The sequence below is a fragment of the Podarcis tiliguerta genome, assembly GCF_965153285.1.
Source record: "Podarcis tiliguerta genome assembly, chromosome: Z".
Lineage (NCBI taxonomy): Eukaryota > Metazoa > Chordata > Lepidosauria > Squamata > Lacertidae > Podarcis > Podarcis tiliguerta.
Genome location: NC_139553.1, coordinates 30,055,106 through 30,073,737, shown reverse-complemented (window position 1 = coordinate 30,073,737; position 18,632 = coordinate 30,055,106). Strand labels below are relative to the sequence as shown.

The 18,632-nt window shown below is 41.7% G+C and overlaps 1 protein-coding gene across 8 annotated transcripts in view; it reads right to left on the bottom strand.

Annotated features, from left to right (window-relative positions):
- The window catches only part of DACH2 (dachshund family transcription factor 2), a 314,613-nt gene that overhangs the window by 276,755 nt on the left and 19,226 nt on the right, over positions 1-18,632 (bottom strand). The gene's annotated exons all lie outside the window — the stretch shown is intronic.

Below are 18,632 nucleotides of genomic sequence, written 5' to 3'. Positions count from 1 at the left end.
GCCTGGTAAGAATTTTGTCCATGTAGCTGATTGGCTGGTACCATTTGGTTTTTGCCTACTGCATGGCAAATCATCACAACTTGTAAGGTTGTGGTTAGGCATTGGTTAGTTTTTGGTTGGTGGAGGGGATGTGGTTGGAAGTGCCTGCCCCTCCAATGCTGTTGCTGCAAGGGAATTCTGTTAAAGGAATCCGGGGGCTTACCATGCTTTCGTCCGAATCCCTGGCGTGGGGGCTCGGGCCACGCAAGCCCCTGGGAGCATGCGGGGAGAGGTGAGGGTCTGGTGCCGGGCTCCATTTTCTCCCCAATATTGTTTTCCCTTATTGGCTTTTGCTGGAATCCGGAAGTCAGTTCTGCCCCTGGGCGGAACCAATGCCTAAGCAACCACTCACATTTATGTATTTTAATAAAGCTGTGGCCAAAATTATGCCAAAAACCTTAAACAAAAATTCTGTGTGAATTGTGATTTATTTGGGGGTGGTTTGGGGGCCTCAACGCACAAGCTACTGTTACCAGGATTTTGGGGGGAAACCATGACTGTTTAAAACGGTATGATGCTGCTTTGGAGGTATGATGCAGGCGGGTCCCAAGAGTGAAATTTCCACTGCCATCCACACTCAACAATAGCCTTTAAAAGGAAGGGAGTTTGCACCCAGAGCATGCATTTGCAGAACACAATCTGGGTTTCTTAGGCTTCGATTAGCTGCTGACTTAAGCTGCTGACAAGATGATTTAATTATCCATTTCAATTAATCTCTTAAAACACACCAAGAAATCAAGAAGTTGCCAATTTCTCCTCCGTTTGCTGCAGGAGCCAGGAGGCTTGCTCACCAATGCACACTTACAGAGGGAAGGGGGGAGAAGTAGGCTGCCCAAATAACAGTCTCTATGAAGAGGAAGGGTGGTGAATGTTCTACAGCTCAAAGGCCACATCACCTATATGCAACCTCCCTTGGACCACATGCCTGTGGTGGGTGAGATCAGAGGGAACCTTCCATGTCCCTTGCCAAACATTTTATATCCGTATGGATCAACAGGAAAACACCATTTAAATTTCTACTTTCGCCAGAAATACAGAATCTACTGATCAGTCCCTCACCTTTTTCACTAGGAAAAATCGCAATTTTAATGTCCATGTGCTCCATTCATTTTCATTTTGCACACAGATACCATGATTATAAATGAAGTAGCCTTTGAATAAAAGGGTTTTCATAGATTTAGCAGCCACAATAATTCTAGCTATGGGAAGTGCAATCCTATATGTATTTATGTAGAAGCTCCTAGTGTGCTCCGTGTGACTTACTGCCTAGTAAATGTGCACAGGACCGCAGTCTATACAGCAAAGAACAGCTTTATATGTGGTTCCACTGTTTTGAAAATGTGTGTTTTTAAGTGGGTGCAACACTCCTGCTCCAAGTCTAAGAACTTTTCAACAGAAGCACTGGCATACAGGCACAACTATCAGTCATATTGCTTTGGCCCTGTACGATTCGATATAATAAATATTTTGCTTTAATACAGCCAGTGGTCTTTTTTAGAGTTAAAGAAAAGGAGGTACCAGTACTCCTATCTTAACAAAAGTGCTGTGACTGACAGCTGGTATTCCGCATCACAAGTACCATCTCACACGAAAAGCACCACAGACAGCACATCCAAGAGCCTAAGAAAGTACCTTTGGTACATTCTTGGGAATCCTTAAAACAGCCCTGCAAAGTGGGCCAACATTATCATTTCTGTATTGCAGACAATGAAGTATCTCTTCTAAATTACTACATGCTTTGTCTACATGTGATGCCTACAAAGCTACATTGAATCTAGCACTTCATGTGGTACCAGAAGTAAAATACATGGTGAGAAGGAACTATGGGATGTTTAGTGGGCGCCACCTCTTTTATCTCTCTCACATGAGGCAGCTCAGGAATGGAAGCTGAGTACTGAGTACAATCATACCTCGAGTTGAATGTGCTTCAGGTTGAGGGTTTTCAGGTCGCGCTCTGCGGCAACCCGGAAGTAATGCACTGTGTTACTTCTGGGTTTCACCGCTCACGCATGCACTCAAAATGACGTCACGCACATGCGCAGAAGCAGTGAAACGCGACCCTCGCAGTCGCGTCTTATGTTCCATTCAGGATGTGAACAGGGCTCCGGAACGGATCCCGTTTGCATCCCGAGGTACCACTGTACTGAAAGGGGAAAGGTGTCTCTTTTAAACAGCAGAACTTCGACAAAAGTGGGGTTAGGAACACTGAGAGAGGCAATTGGCAATTTTAAACAACAGCAGAGGTTTGAGTAAAGCAAGGATAGGGGATCACTGAGACGGAAATGATGGTTTTAAAAAACTGTGTGAAAGGTACTTTATTCAAATCTCTGCTGTTGTTTAAGACCAAAGTTTTCCTCTCCATTTCCTTTTTACGTTGCTTTACTCAAACTTCTGTTCTTGAATTTGAAAAGCTTAGCAATGGTTGACAGGTGTCAGGAGTGAGCCACCAATAAATCGCACCATGCAAGTTGGAGTTAACTCTTTATTAGCAAAAACACCATCAACACAGGAGTGTTAGGCCTACTGAGCACAGCAACTCAACTCCAGGAGGTCTTCACCCCCTGAAGCTGTTGCTGAGACTGAAGGTCCCCACCTCCCCACAGCTGCCTAAATCCTCTCCTCTCCAGGTTTTCTGCCAAGACTGTGTCTGTGCGTCACCAATTTCTCCTTCGCCCTTTTCATACCTCTTCTGGTTCTGGAAACAAGGGGGAAGGGGAGCTCATCGCAGCAGGAAGGGGAGACACCCACGACTCTTCACCAGCCTGACTCATCTCTGCCTCTTGGCCTCCCTCCTTCCACTCTCCCTCCACTCCAGCTTCTGCCTCTGATTCTGTACTTCTCTGTGCCAGACTCTCCCAGTTCACTAAGCCCTGTTACCTCTTCAGCTTCCAACACCTCCTCCCACCAGTCTTCTCCCAACTTGTTGTCCCACCATCAATCCCTGGGCTCTGAGCCTTCTTCCCCAGCTGGTTACTCCCACTGTTCCTCTGTGTCCACTCCATGACAACAAGCATTTCTGCATTTGAACTCACCTTGTAAAAGGTCAGAAAACAAGTAGGATTACAAGGAATAAGGTTGCACTCTCAGTTCATATGAGCTAAAGAGCAAGGGCAAACAGAGACTCAGTGGAGATTACCTGTGCTGGATGCAAAAGGTCTTATTTTCATCTAACAATGCCACTCTGCAAAGGCCTGGTTGAATTTTTACAAGTCTTAAAGAGGTGCCTAAAATAACACATTGCTAGTAGCATTCTGATTTCTAGGGGACATAGAAGTGGGACATTAGGGTAATGGTCAATGCTGTTGTCCAACCTGCCTTCATTTTTGCTTCCCTACCCCACGCTGTATTTATCCATAACTGTGATGCAGCACTATAAATCCTCCACTGGGGTCTACGTGACAACATTGTTACATTATATTATATAGTTCATTTTAAGACTAGAATTCATAGTCATATTCTGCTAAGCTGATTAGGAGATTCAGGACAAGAGAAGGCATACGATTGTCCACTACTGGGATCAGGATACCGGACAAAGATCTGGTCTCATCTAGGGTTGTCTTACGTCCAGAATTTCCCAAACGTATCCAGAATACTACAGGCAGCAGCAGTGTCTGGGATAAATGTCTGGGAAAAGGAGCTCTGTCCAGATTTTCACTGTTTGAAATATGGCAACCCTATCTGATCTAGCCTGATTTATAGGGTAATATGATTTGAAACAGGAACTTCTTGCTTCCAATTCACCCCCTTTCCCTTTGTGCTACATGCAGGTCACTGTTACTCCTAATCATTTGATGATCCTTAACAAGCAAAGGCTCATCAATGGTGCCTGTTGGTAATTGTGTGAGCAATTCACAGCCGGGTCAATAGAATACCGTACATCTTAAATGTCCTCTTCAAGGCCTAAAAAATGTTTAAACAGCCAAAACTCTCTCAGTTTTGTTGAGTGGACCTGATCACATGCTTGAGAATTAAAATGTACCAACAGCTATTCTTGAGAGGGACAACAGCTTATCTAGATTGCAAGCACAGGTGTATCGGCCAAAGATATTCCTCAGCAAGCACGGATGGTAAATAGCTTCAGCCATTGAGTGTAAATAACTTTCAAGCCACTGAAGATTTTCCCCACTTCCTTTTTAATATATTTTTAATGTGGTTTCCATTTTAATTAGCTAAATACATTTCAAAATGCACAATTTATCTCAGCCCGCAACTTGGAGACCTTTGTATGGCTCCCTGCTGGAATTTCACAAATAAATCACAGCTAATAAATAGGAGCAATCGGTGTGCCAGCTAGCCTTTCTTGAGGAAGGAAATGTCACTATTTGCAAGCTAAAATTTATTTTCTCCTTTTCATCTTCAAAGCATTTTACAAGCATTAGCCAGCTGACACAGGGCCTTTGCATTTTCTCAGAGTTACATTACTGTTTGTGGGGGGCACAAGTTTTTTTGAGTATGCCTAATTCCCCTAAGTAAGATAATATTGGCATTTATTGGTTACAGCTCGTTTTCCCCAAACTGAGCAAGGTTAACACTGGCAGTTCTAAGGTAACTGTGTCCTTTGCAATAATGTGTGCGATGAATAATCATCTCCCACAAAGGGAGGGAGCACCCGGCAATATTTTGTTCAAGTTGGTGTTGAGAGGAAGGAGGAAGTCACTCTGACATCCTTGATACTTCCTGCTGTTAAAAGATGCCAATGTTTGGGATTGCATGAGGACACAGAGGACCAGAAGGGGCCTCTCCATATCCACTTTCCATCAGTTCAGAGAGCTGCTGCCACAGTTACCCCAAGGCCCCACATGGGGCTTGGTTCATAGGCCGCTGTATGAATCTGGTCTTGGGAATCAACAAAAGGAATACTCAAGTTGGTGGAGGTCATTTAGACTTTGATGCAAGTCATCCTGTGCACAGAGCCATGGAGTGATTTTACTCTATGAGATCACGTACTGAATAATCCAAGTCGTATGAGCCGCATAGTGGGACTATTTTATGGGGTAAAAAAGAACTCGTGTTTCCTCCTTTGCAGGCTCTTTAACTAATTATCTTAAAATTACTGCTCTGGGGGCTAACCTATGTACTATTTCATTAGCATTCACCACCACTGTCACAGCATGAAGGGGAAGATGTAGATACAAAGAGAGACACAAGCTGCCCAGGATTATCATGTTACATGAACCCTTTTTATTTTTGCATGGCAAATGGTTCAGAGAAGCATGAACACAGCTCGCTTGAAGTTTCCCTCTGCCTAGATCACACACCTAGAAAGAAAGATCACACCATTTGCAGCTGTCTTGGAAGCTAAGATGACAGGTGTGCATCAATAATAATTCAAGGGATGCAGCAGCACCATAAAAAATTGGGGGGGGGCCAGAAGTGGCAAGGTGCGTTTCTGACGCAGTGGATCGTTTTGTCCCACTGTTTCTGAAATAAATGGAGAGGTTCACATTCATGTTCCCATCCTTAGCCTGTTTCATTGCAGGTAAGTCCTGTTGGTTTAGATCATATTATATTTTGGGTAAGTCAGCAGTACAGTTTGTAAATTTTAAGATTCTAGGCCTGCAACAAGGGATTGGGGGGGGGCAGGATTTGATCTGGTTCACATTTAAAGGTGATCCTAACTAATTTGCACTTCCTAAAGCAATACATGAAGTATAACACAGCAATCCTGTGTTTTATGCAGTTCTCCGGCCAAGTAATATTTCCAAATACCTATACTGTACGGGAAAGTGTGCAATAAGTGTGCAATAAAATTTAATTTAATTCTCTCAGTTTCTCATTCCCACAATCTTGAATTCAACTCTCCACATTTCCATGTCAGGAACAACAACAACAAAACTTAAGTAATCATCAAAATTCAGTAGAATTTTCGTTTGAATTTTTCCTAATACAGTGGTGCCTCGCAAGACGAAAAGAATCCGTTCCGCGGGTCTTTTCGTCTTGCGAAGCAAGCCCATTGACGGAGTAGCGCTATTAGCGCTATTGACATTTTAAGGGCTAAAAACGGCTTTTTAACGCTTGGGAGATTAGCGGTTTTGCTGCTAAAATGCTTTTAGCAGCTTAGCGATTCAAAATAAGGGGTTTTGGAGCGAAAAAAAAATCAAATTTTTTCATCATTTTTCATCTTGCGAAGCAAGCCCAAAGGAAAATTCGTCTTGCGAAGCGCCTCTGCAGACGGAAAACCCTTTCGTCTTGCGGGTTTTCTGTCTTGCGAGGCATTCGTCTTGCAGGGCACCACTGTATATGCAAATGCAGACATGACCAAACGTAGCCCTCCAACTGTTTTGGGACTACAATTCCCATCATCCCTGACCACTGGTCCTGTTAGCTAGGGATGATGGGAGTTGTAGTACCAAAACAACAGAAGGGCCAAGTTTGCCCATGCCTGGCCTAGTGTAACTCACTGTCTATGTTATTTTCAGTAACATATTATTTTATATGGACACTAATATATGCATTTTTGTAGATATTGGTTGGTTGGAGAACTCGACTGCAAAATTCAGCAAAGTTTGAATTTTGAAGGATGGCTATTTTGTTTCAAACATTGTTTTGGAAAGTGTGGATTAGTATGGTTTGCCTTTAAATGTGAACTGAATAAAATTTACCACACATCCCTAGCTCTTCCTAACCTAGCATAGCCATAAATATATCATATTTTTCGCTCTATAACACGCACCCGACCATAACACGCACGTAGTTTTTAGAAGAGGAAAATCCGTAGGCATGCCACCCGTAGGCATTCCCTCCATAACATGCACAGACATTTCCCCTTACGTTCTAGGAGGAAAAAAGTAAGTGTTATGGTGCAAAAAAATACAGTACTTACCGGTATATGTCACAGGTAGCTGCTAGAGCAGAGCCAGAAACCAGATGCTGCACCACAGAGTCAGAGGTGAGGAACCAAGGCAGGATTCACATCAAAATGCTCCCAAGCCAGAAACCACAACTGCCCAGACCCCAACCCAAACAGAGCCATAGCTCAGTGGTACAGCATCTACTTTCCATGTCGCAGCTTCAGGCCCTCGTATCTCCAACTGGGCTTGCTGAGACCCTTACCTGAAAAGCCTGGAGCGCTGCTGCCAGTTAGTGCAGGCAACACTTAGCTACATGGACCAATGGACTGATTCGGTATAAGGCAGCTTCCTAAGTTCCTATAGACCTTGGTCTACAAGTGCCCAATGGCAACCTATGGCAAGAGAAATCAGTCTTAGAATACTTCACTGCCCTAGTGAAGGGCACTGCCCTAGTGAAGAATACTTCACTGCCCTCACCATAATGGGCTGAGGGTTTCTGGTTCTTAACCCAGTAGCTTAGGTAATTTAGGTCTTCTCAAAATCAATTTTACTCTTCCTCTGCCTCAATACTTTTGATGCTCATACCTGTAACCAGCATCACTTCTTTCCTTCCCTGTTGCTATCTGCATCAGACATGCAACAGAGTGTTCCTTCCCAAACTTTGCTTCCCAGTATTTGTTGGGCTCCAATCCCCATCATGCCCAGAACAGCCAGTGGTGGATCTTGGAGTCCAGCAACAACTAGGAACCCAAGCTTGGAAAAGGCTACAATGGGGACTGGTTCTCAGCATTCAAAGCAACCCAGTCCCCTTTTTATAATTATCTCTGAACCAATGAACTCAATACAAAGCAGTAAAATGGAAGTGGGGAGCCTGTACTCCTCTGATGTTGCAAAGTCCGCTTTCCATCATCCCTAGTCAGCAAGGCCAATGGTCAGAGTGGATGGGGACTGAGAGTCCAGCAAGATCGCAAAGCAGCTCCTTGAAGTCGGGCAATGAATAACTAGGTGCTAGACAACCCCTTTTAGCATAACACCTGCACAGAGTGTAACAAGAGCTTTTAAGACCTGCCATCCAAAGCTGTCCCTGCATTAGGGCTAAAAAATTAGTCCTTCCATGTCTCATATTCTCTCTCTCTCTCTCTCTCTCTCTCTCTCTCCAACTCTCCCCTCCCAATTCAAAACTGTCCCTTTAACACATCACTCCTAATTAGATGATTACTGCTTGGAAGGGCAGGAGATAAGTCATTTGCATAATTTAATCATAAAGAGAAGTTAAAGATACAGATTTTGCTGTTCGTTTGTACAATTATCTTCCCCAGCCCAGAGGCGGGCAGGTGGGGGGGGGGAGGAAGAGAAGAGAGAAAAGGGGAGGGGGAGATATTAATGTGATTAAACAGTATTTCTGCAAAACAGGCAACTGTGTGTCCTGTATTAAAAACAGAGCTAGAGGCAAATGAAAGATTAATTTCAGAAGACAATCAATTTTATTCTACATGACTGTAATAAATAACAGCTCATCTGCAGACAAGTCATTAGGCCTTGGGTGGGTACATGTGTCACAAAGTCTAAATGACACACAAGGCTTGATATTCCACCCAAAGAGCATGTGGAATAAACAGTCCTCCAGCTGGCATTTCAACATAGACATTTAGAGGGCTTCTGAGAAATGGCAGCAAGAGCCAGATTAAGCAATAAGGGAAGGACTCTATAGGAAACAGCACCTCAGCCAACGCATTACCTGCTCCTGGGTGTTACTTATCCCATTTCATATTCCATCCATTGACATCAAACTAACACAATGATATGAAGTCTATATGAAGTTGCAATCAATATGCAGGTTTTTAATCTTCTGAATCTGGCAGTGTTGGAGGAAGTAATGGGCTGGGTGAGAACTGATAAACTGAGTCTTAATGCAGATAAATGGACGGTATTCTGGGTTGGTGGGTCTTGGGGACACTGAGAAGGCATCCTGTTGCTGATGTGGTTGAACTCTCCTTGAAGGAACTAGTGTGTAGCTTGGAGGCACTCCTTGATTCAGCATTGTCACAAGGAGGCCTATGTGGAGGATTCACAAGCCATTTGTATACCATTAGAGCATGGGAAGGCAAACTAAGGCCTGGGGGCCGGATCCAGCCCAATCGCCTTCTAAATCTGGCCTGCGGACAGTCCGGGCATCAGCATGTTTTTACATGAGCAGAATGTGTCCTTTTATTTAATATGCATCCCTGGGATATTTGTGGGGCATAGCAATTCATTCATTATTATTTTTCAAAATATAGTCCAGCCCCCCACAAGGTCTGAGGGACAGTGGACCGGCCCCCTTGCAAGGGGAAATTATGTTCTGAGAACCTTCTGATTAGACTACTGTAATGTGTTCTGCGTGGGGCTACCCTTGGAGAATATCCAGAAGCTGCAGCTAGTGAAGAGTGCTGCCACCAGAGTTCTGAGTGGTTCAAAATAATAGAGCACAAATTCTGAAGAGAATAAGACATGAAACACAACCCTAAACATACTGACTCATTAATAACCTCCACTGAGTTCCAGTGGTGCTTAGTAACCAGTAAGTGAGGTTAGGGTTGTAGGATGAAGTTTATTTCCATACATCTGATGCTACAGCGAACTAATTTACAAAACTACACCTGTCGTCACCAGAAAGTAGAGAGGGTGGCCGTCTGTATGCTACATCGTCTGTGATATTGCATGTATCATACAATCAATGTATTGTGTTTTATATCCAAACAGAAACAGCTGCATTAAAAAAGAGAGAGAACATGCCAAGTCTGGGATTGTCGCGGGTTTTACAATAAGTAAAGGCGGCAACCTTCCCTAACAACAACTAAATTGCCTGGGGTCTCAGAGAGAAAGCTTCATGCCATAACAGTTATAACTGTTAATCCAATACACCTTTTATACAAACCAATAAATACACGAGTGGAAAAACAGCACAGATGTTCATCCCTAATGCAATCTCCATTCAATTTCCTAAGTGCGGTCCCTCTGTGCAAACTAGCTTAGCGTTATGTTTAGCTTGCAAATTCTTTTAATAAATAATGAATGCAATAAAACCAGTAGATCAATGGCAGGCTTGAGAAATCATAAAGGGGTTGAGGGGAGGGAAAAAAGGGAGAAGCCTTTTGTGTTTGAGCTGTTACCGATTTAAAAAAGAAAAGAAAACTTTAATCCACAGGCAGATCAATATTACTCTTTTCCTTTTTAACCCAGTGCATAAATAGCGTGTTGTCTCTAACTGCAGTTTAAATGCTGTTACCAGAGATCAGCCACGAGGAACCCGATATGATCACTGCACACAACAGTAATTGAACATTTTGTAAAGCTTTAAACGTTTGCGAAACTACATTAGAACTACTGATAAGGAGCAGAAATATATATATATATATATATATATATATATATATATATATTCCTAAAAGGAAAAGAAATGTTGCATGGACATAAGAACTGCCGTTATGCTGTCAATTTAATTCTTTGGATTTTTTATTGAGAATTCATAGAGCTAGATCAAGAACATGGGTCTGGTGCAACGCACTGCAACAAGGAAAACAGGCTTAGGAGGTCAAAATAGCATACAGACATAAGAAACGTAATCTCCTTACTCTCACTTACGGCAGAGAGACGACAGAGAAGTTCATGTGAAAAAGGACATATACAAGGGATGCTATATCGCTAGGTCATTAATTACATGGATATAAAAAGGCACACACTGGAACCTTTCAGGGAGAGACCTAATGCCTTTAGCTGTGGTTATTAATATTTCTAATTCTCCAGCTGTAGAATTGGTGGGAAAAAGTTTCTCCCTGAACTCGGCTGCCTTTCAGAAGCGTGCGTTAACCGGTGGCCACGGAGAGCAAAACCGCACTGCCCCTAGGGATGTCTGTAATATATCAAGCAGAATAAATCTGTAATCACTGAGAACCATTACATGCTAGACTAGCTGTTGCACTTAGTAATTCATGTCTAATCAAAACACTCTTTTTAAAAAAATAAAAATAAAAATTGCCCTGCACATGCATAGCAAAGAATGCGCCCAGCTGCACCACTGGAGCTTCTTTTCAGAGCACTAAGAATTTGTGGCTTTTCCAATCAGGTCTGTTCTTTCTTCACAACTTGTTCTCATCGCAGGGACAAGTTGTTGCTGAAACTGAGATTTTGAGGTCAATAGCAAAAAAAAGAAAAAGAAAAAATGCCTACACAACAACTGAATGAGGTGTAGCGAAGGATTCCTACAGGATATATAAAGGGGCTTAATGAATGGGAAAGAGAACGCCTTTGGCTGCGGGCCTGTAAACAGTTAAGCTGCATGAGCCCCATTAACTTCAGCGGGATTTAAGCTGCTTCATTGCATGTGCAGAACTGCAGACATAGGGTTGTATCTGCCTACGTCCAACTCAGAGCAGACCCATTGAAATTAATGGGTCTGGGTTAGGCATGCACATTGATTTCAATGGGTCTACTCTACATAGGACTAGCATTAGCGGCAACCCTTTGTTTGGAACATCAAGAAGAACTTTACATTTGCTCAGGTGAAAATGCAGGTGAAGGCACAAGGCAAAAAATCTCCTCTTTACAAGTGTCCTTACACCAGTTATTCCATTTAATATATATTGCAGGTTTAAGCAGTTGAGGACAGGTTTTTTTAAAAAAAAAAAAAAAACTTGCATCAGGAGTAATGGGTTCAGATAAAGGGCTCAGATAAAAGAAACATCTACTCAAAACTGAAAGAGAGATGGAAAACTTCAACTGATGTAAGGAGGAGGAAGACTTTGAAAGTCTCAGCAAAGGAAAAAACGCAAGCACATCACAACAATATCATCTATGACCATATGACTATTTTAAATACCACTGGTTCAATGACGATAAACAAATTCCATTGAAAGATGTTGTCAAGGTTTGAACATTAAACTAAGCTATAGTTGTTTAGCCAAAGCATGGCTTAACCAGAGTTAGTTTTCTGGAAACAAACTGCAACAGTTTTTTGTTGGCTCATAAACCATGGCGCTGTGTAACTGTGGTTTGGTGTTATGTCCAAGCCTAGCAGCCTCACTCAACCATAGTTCGTTTGGCCAGCCAACTCCAAATGCTCATCAAGATATAGAAGCACAATGGAAGAGAAGCAGGAAAGTGACCCAGACTTTGGAGCATGGGTAGGCAGACGGTCCGGGAATCAGCGTGTTTTTACATGAATAGAATGTGTGCTTTTATTTAAAATGCATCTCTGGGTTATTTGTGGAGCATAGGAATTTGTTCATCCCCCCCCCCCCAAAAAAAAATATAGTCCACCCCTCTACAAGGTCTGAGGGACAGTGGATCAGCCCCCTGCTGAAAAAGTTTGCTGACCCCTGCTTTGGAGCATCTAGCCATAGTTCCTTTGCCTGTAAGATGGCTCACAGTTTGCTGAACAACCTAGAATTTTAAATCAGACCTTGCCAACCTGGTGCCCTCCATATTTTTTGGGATTACAATCCCCACCATACTCAGCCAGCGTGGCTAAGCGTTGGGTGAAAGTGCAACCGGTAATTATTGGATTCCATGTTAATTACAAATTTAATTCAGCATGTTTGTTTTACTTATACTGTGTTTAATAAACAAACCTACAAGTGCTTTCGAAACTGTCAGACTGCCTTAATATCACATTTGAAATCAGCACCCATTTGTTGTTCCTAATAAACTTATTTTAAATATAAAATTTTCCATAGAAAAATAAAGCACTAGAAATTTTTTCCTCCCACATCGTTTGGCAGGGCACTAAGGGCATGATCCAGCCAACTATGAACACTTTTTAAGCCCCATCAATTTCAGTAGGAGATGGACTGAAGTGCATGCTTAATCCCCCCTTGAAATTAACGGGATTTAAAAGTGTTCAACTATGGCTGAATAACATTCTAAAACCCTTAACGCAGACAGAAACAGATCCCATACAAAGTACTAGTTTCTCATATGTCAGTCATAAGGGTTGTGGGGGTGGCAGGGGGTCCGAAGAGGCCATTAAAATATTATAAGCCAGGTAATAAATTGAATTTAGTACGCTAGGGTGAAATGCTACAGTGCAATAACCAAGATATCTTTCCTTTTCCACCAGCATGTTTAGAATTTAAAATAGCATGCTCTGTTAAAAAAGCAGCAGCCGTCAGGGTACTTTACGCAACTTTATGATCTGTGATCCCAAGTGCTACTTCTGTAGGAAAAGTTACCAGAATGTGCCAGTCAACAAATGTTCATTAATATCCAACCATGGTATTGGTGCATGTGTGGGACCATTTTAAATTAGTGTAAAATTGATGGATTCAAGAGAAGCAACCTAAGAAATGTCAACTCCAACTGAATTAACCCCCACCTCCAAAATGAGAAATGCCCACCCTCAGCCACGGCAACAAAAGCAATCAATTTAGTTCTGTTTTCAACATTTTCATTTTCAACATACTTAATCTTATATTACTTATCCTGGTCATCCTTTTTTTTTCCCTCCTCCTTTTCCTTTTGCAATGAAATATTAATGTTGAGAAAATGGTTACGCTATTAAAAGACCTTGTGCTATATTTAGGTACATATATTGATTTCTGCCATTGTGCAATAATTAATCATTCAGAAATAAATTCTTACAAATTTAACCCTGACTTGCTGGCTAATCTAGAGGTTAATTCCCCTTCTTCACCCACCCTCCAGAATCATCTTACGCCACAGTTAAGTTTATGGCTTTACTTATGGTTTCCTCCTCTTCCTAAAAATACTGTTTTGGGGTTTTCTGGAGGAAAAATTGTGAGGTTTTTTTCCCATTAGAAAACCTGGAGAGAGGGAGGGAGGGGGAGAGAGGTTACCGCCACTTTAAAAGCTTCAATCTCTTTGACATTGCTGGCAGTGTATGGGAACATTAATGCATCTGTCACGATAACAAGCTAAGAATAACATCTAGACATCAAACCGAGCAGAGAATCCATCTGAAGTGATTCATTCAGATCCGTCTCGTTGATTTATTAAACACAGGGCAACATCTGCAGCCTCACAGAGCTGCTTGGCAAAATTAATGCAAGATCAATTCAAATGGAGGGGGGGGGCCGAAAAAGAGATAAATCAAAACACAATTTGCATTCAGTTCCACAATCAGGCTTATTGGGTGCAAATGCTCAATTTCCCTTGCCAGAGCCAATGAGTTTTAAAAGTGTGCGCGTTCTGATCCCTACATCTTTTCAGAATTGTCGGATTTGAAGTGACGCTGAAGAGTTCTTCTGCAGGTTGAGATGGTGAAAAGGAGAAAAAGAGATGCGGAGAGAGGGAAAAACGCTTCCAAAGACCTTTTGAATATGTGGCGAGAACATCATTAATGCCTAATTATTTTGCTTTGGCTCCAGGAGCACAGAATGCCGTATTTTGGGGAGGGGGAGGAGAGAGGAGGTGGTAGGGAGAGTTTGTGAAGAAATTGCTTCCATAAAAACTCAAACATCTAATGGAAACGTACAAACATTTCCTTTCGGGGGGGGGGGGGGAGAAGCATTTCATCTGCAGCTGGAGAAATCTAGAGCTCTCAGAAATTACAAGATTTGTTTTAAATCACTGTTCCTTCAAATTAGATTTCTTTATCAATGAGCCAGTAAGATATTCAGTGTGCTGAAGCCAAACAAATGCCAAAACTGTTCTGAAATGCACACACAGAAGCACATTAAATCTCTGGAGATATATATATAGAGAGAGAGAGAGAGAAACAGTTTTATAAAGTATTGATAATTTCTCATAAGAGAATTGGGGGGGGGGCTCTTTCTCCATGTCTCTAGACACGTAGGCTGCAATCCTAAACATATTTACTAGGAGGTAAATCTCATTCATTTCAGTGAGACTTGGTAAATAAGCTTATACATATGCTGGTAAAATAATGCTACTAACTATGCAAAGCATTTCTATAGTGTATATTCAGTGTTCAAGATGTTTCACACACATTGATTCTAACAGACGTGTAATATGGTGCTCAAATTTGAGGGAAAAGGCAGAACAAAACTAATCGTGTTGTCTTTTATACTGGCCCTTTTTGCTACTGTATTTCAAATGCCACAGAGGGGAAATAATTTGGCTAGTACAGGGAAGTTTCCCAGGATGTATTAAGCATCAGCTTTCCTTCTCATAATTTGACCACCACTGTAAGGTCGTTCAGTATTAATATTCCCATCTTACAAATGGTAAGAGGTGGAGAGTAAGAGAACAGTGGTTTCCTAAAGCCACAAGGCTGATTTGTGGCAGGTTAAAGAATTGAACTGAAGGCTCACTTCTTAGCCACTACATTACATGACCCCAAGACTGCCACCCCCAAATTCACATCCGTGCCCAAACCAGCAAAATTAACACTTTCCACATACAGCTTGGGGCAAGTTTAAATCCCTGCTGACAATTTATGTAGGGAGAAGCATGCCATTTATTTAAGTGAGCATTGACGAACAATGTGTGCACTGAAATCCATAGAGTGGCACATAAGTCCTGGAATTATAGCTTTTTCTCATTAAAAAACCCCAGCAACTTTACTGGACTCCTTTTAACAGACCCTACAACTAGGAACAGTTAGAATAAAGTATGTACAGGCCATATTCAGGCGAGTTTCTTGGTGTTTGTTTTTAACAATGCTTCCCCATTATTAGTAGGGAAAAGAGCGAAAGGTTTAACATTTACAACGTTCTTTGTAAAACTTGTTAGCTAATTTACAGTCTCTATTCTACCAATCACCCTTCTTTGCTTATGTGAGAAAAGTTTCTTCTAACACTGATTCTAAAATTCAGGCTGCAAGTAAGAAACTTCTTGCAGTGCGATCCTATGCATATCTACTCAGAACTCAATGGGGCTGACTTCTAATTAAGCACGTGCAATATATTTCAGCCGAACACATGACCTTACCCACCTTGCCATTGGTGATAAGAGGTGAGAATAATAAACAACATGCTGACTGGTGGGATTTGAGACAACTCTAGAAATACATGCACAAAATTATATTCCTGCTATCTCCAAAAGCTGCATGTGCTCACACAAATATATGGGTACATAAGCAGATTATCATTGTCTGAAATCCTAACACATAAACAGCACCTTATTCTGAGTCAGACCACTGGTCCCTCTAGCTCAGTACTTCCAACACAGACTGGCACCAGATCCCAGCAGGCGAGAGTCTCTCGTCATCTTACCTGGAGACACTGGGTGTAGAACCTGGAACCTTCTGCAAAGCAGATGCTCTAGCACTGAGCTACAGCCTTTCCCCAACATTAAATTACAGCAGTGTATGTTTTCAACAGGACTTCCATGGAACACTTCGGATCTGAGTGCATGAGATGCTTGCTATAGTTTGTCACAAATTCAGTAGCTGAGTTCCACTTTAAAAATCAAAGAGACACATAAGGAAACATTTCTCCCTTGGCTTAGCTTAAGGTACTCCTGTTTAATATTTCATCCTGCTGCACGAAAAGGATGTGAAACTTCAAAACAGCTTTTCAAACCCCCACTGAAGTTGACATTATATCAGGGCAATCTGAAGTGGCTGTAACTTTTTTGTTGTGGTGGTGACTGGTGAGCAAAACAGCCCATAACTTGACTTTTGCAATGACTGAGCAATATTTTTGAAGAATGCATACAGGAAAAAATTATCCCACCTGTTCAATAATATCATCTTGACAATTTCACTTTCCAGGTGCAGGCACTGAATTAGTGTAGGTGACCCTGCAAGAGGAAACTGCTGGATTCATGTTATATGCATGGATCTAACTCAGAAATGTTGACATAAGAGAAAATTCTAGTACATATGATCCACATATGTAATGACACAGATTTGAAATCAAAATCTGAAGTAGATTTGTTTTGATGGATGGATTCATTTGATCTGGTGGCTGAGTCAAAACTGAAAACAAGTATCTCACAGGATGATTAATATAAAAATGCAGTAATTCATTTCCAGCAAGATTGATAATTGCTATCAGAACAACTTGATCAGAGAGTTGAAATTAAGCAGAAAGCAGAAACAATTAGAAATAATAACTACAAGCACCACTGAGTTAGCTGTAGGAGCAGACTTGAAAAAATCTAACTAGCAAAACACACATAACAGTTTTGAGTTTTTCCTGTTTCACTTTGGGAGGCAGCAGCTGTTTTTCCCTATCTCTGTATTCCCTATCTGCTGCGCAAATAGCTCTCCCATATTCACATTTTATGTTCCTCCATGCTTCCAAGCCTCTTGCTTTCGGGCTGCCCCATCAGATTGATCCATTATTATACCCGATTTCATAACTCCCCTCCAGCAGGTTTTGTCAATGGCTCAAAGAGCCCATCTCCCACTCAGTGCCAACTGGACCCAAGAATGTAAAAAGACTTTTGTTAAGAACTTTGCAATTCCCACTGGATTTTTTGCAGTTATGTTGTCAGCAAAATGTGCTGCCCTGTTAACGAAGGGCAGTGGTCAACTAGGATGGTGCCGGACACAAAATTAAGAACCAGGAACCGGATCTTAAGCAGGCAGGGCAGTAAATCTACTGGTAGATCTTCTAATTTATATTGGACCTGCAAAGATTCCTGTCCCTTAATTGTTTAGCAAGGACAGCAACAAAAAAACGTTTTCCCCTTCTCCCCCCTCCCGAAAAAGTACTGTGAAATGAAGGAAGGTAGGAGTAACTCAGAGTGAACCAAAAGCTCCATTTACTTAAAAGAAAACCCTGGGCTCAGAATTGTTTTGTTTCAAAGTGTTTGTATGCTGCACTTGACTACAGTTGGGAGATCTCAGAATTCTAGTAAAACACCAAGAAAGTCCTGCAAGCCTGAAGTCTGCATCCCTCAATCTAAAGAACTACCCAGGAATTTAAGCCAACCTGTGAAATTTTAAACTCTTTATTCTTGAAACAGACTCCCTGCCCGCCCGCCCGCTATATCACAAATTGATTTGAGAGTCACCAAGCAGTTTGTATTTGGCATGGGAGCACCACCTTTGGGTGAGTAGATCAGATCATGATTTTGAGTTACTTAGTGTGTAAGTAGATTTCACCTGCTAAATAAAAGCTAGACATTTTATATGCAGTGTTCTCCATTTGTTTGAACCTCAGACTTTGCATATAAACAATCAACCCCGAAGTAGAATTTGTTCCGTCACATACGCACCTAAATTACTGAATAGATATGGATGTGAGCAAGAGTTAAGTGCTCTGAGCAGCTCTAGAATTTTACCTGTTGCCAAACCGACAATTAACATGTGATGATCAAGAGCCTAGTCTTGCAGAAATTATCAGTTTCTAAGGGAGTAGGACACTTCCCCAGCAAGTGCATAACGTGTTTTATCCAAGTCCCATTTTTGTACGTAAGATCAGCACTTTCCTATAGTAACATGTAACCAACCACCAGGCTCCTATTGCGGTCAAAAAAGTTGCAAAACATTTACCTCACAATGAGTCACAATAGACCTAATCAAACTGCCATGTGGTTTTTTCAACTAACACATGCTTTATTTGCTCATGTGCAAATGTATAATAGGTTTTTAATGCAGGTCCTTCCCTACAGAAGAAGATGGGAGTGGGGAGGAATCTAATAAAAATTATTTAATAGTTTCAGGTTTTAGGATCCAATGCAAGCTTTTATTTATTTATTTTCATCATAGAGTCCTGAAGATCCTTGCTTACATTGCATGCATTTATCAATTAATAATGGAATTAAGCACCCTAAAATTTGAAGAAGCTTCTTCACAGTTTCCTGTACCCGAGCTGCTTTTAAACAGTTCCGAAGGAACAGAACAGAACAGACCCTCTTAACTCACTGGGCTAACTAGCTCATGGTACTGCT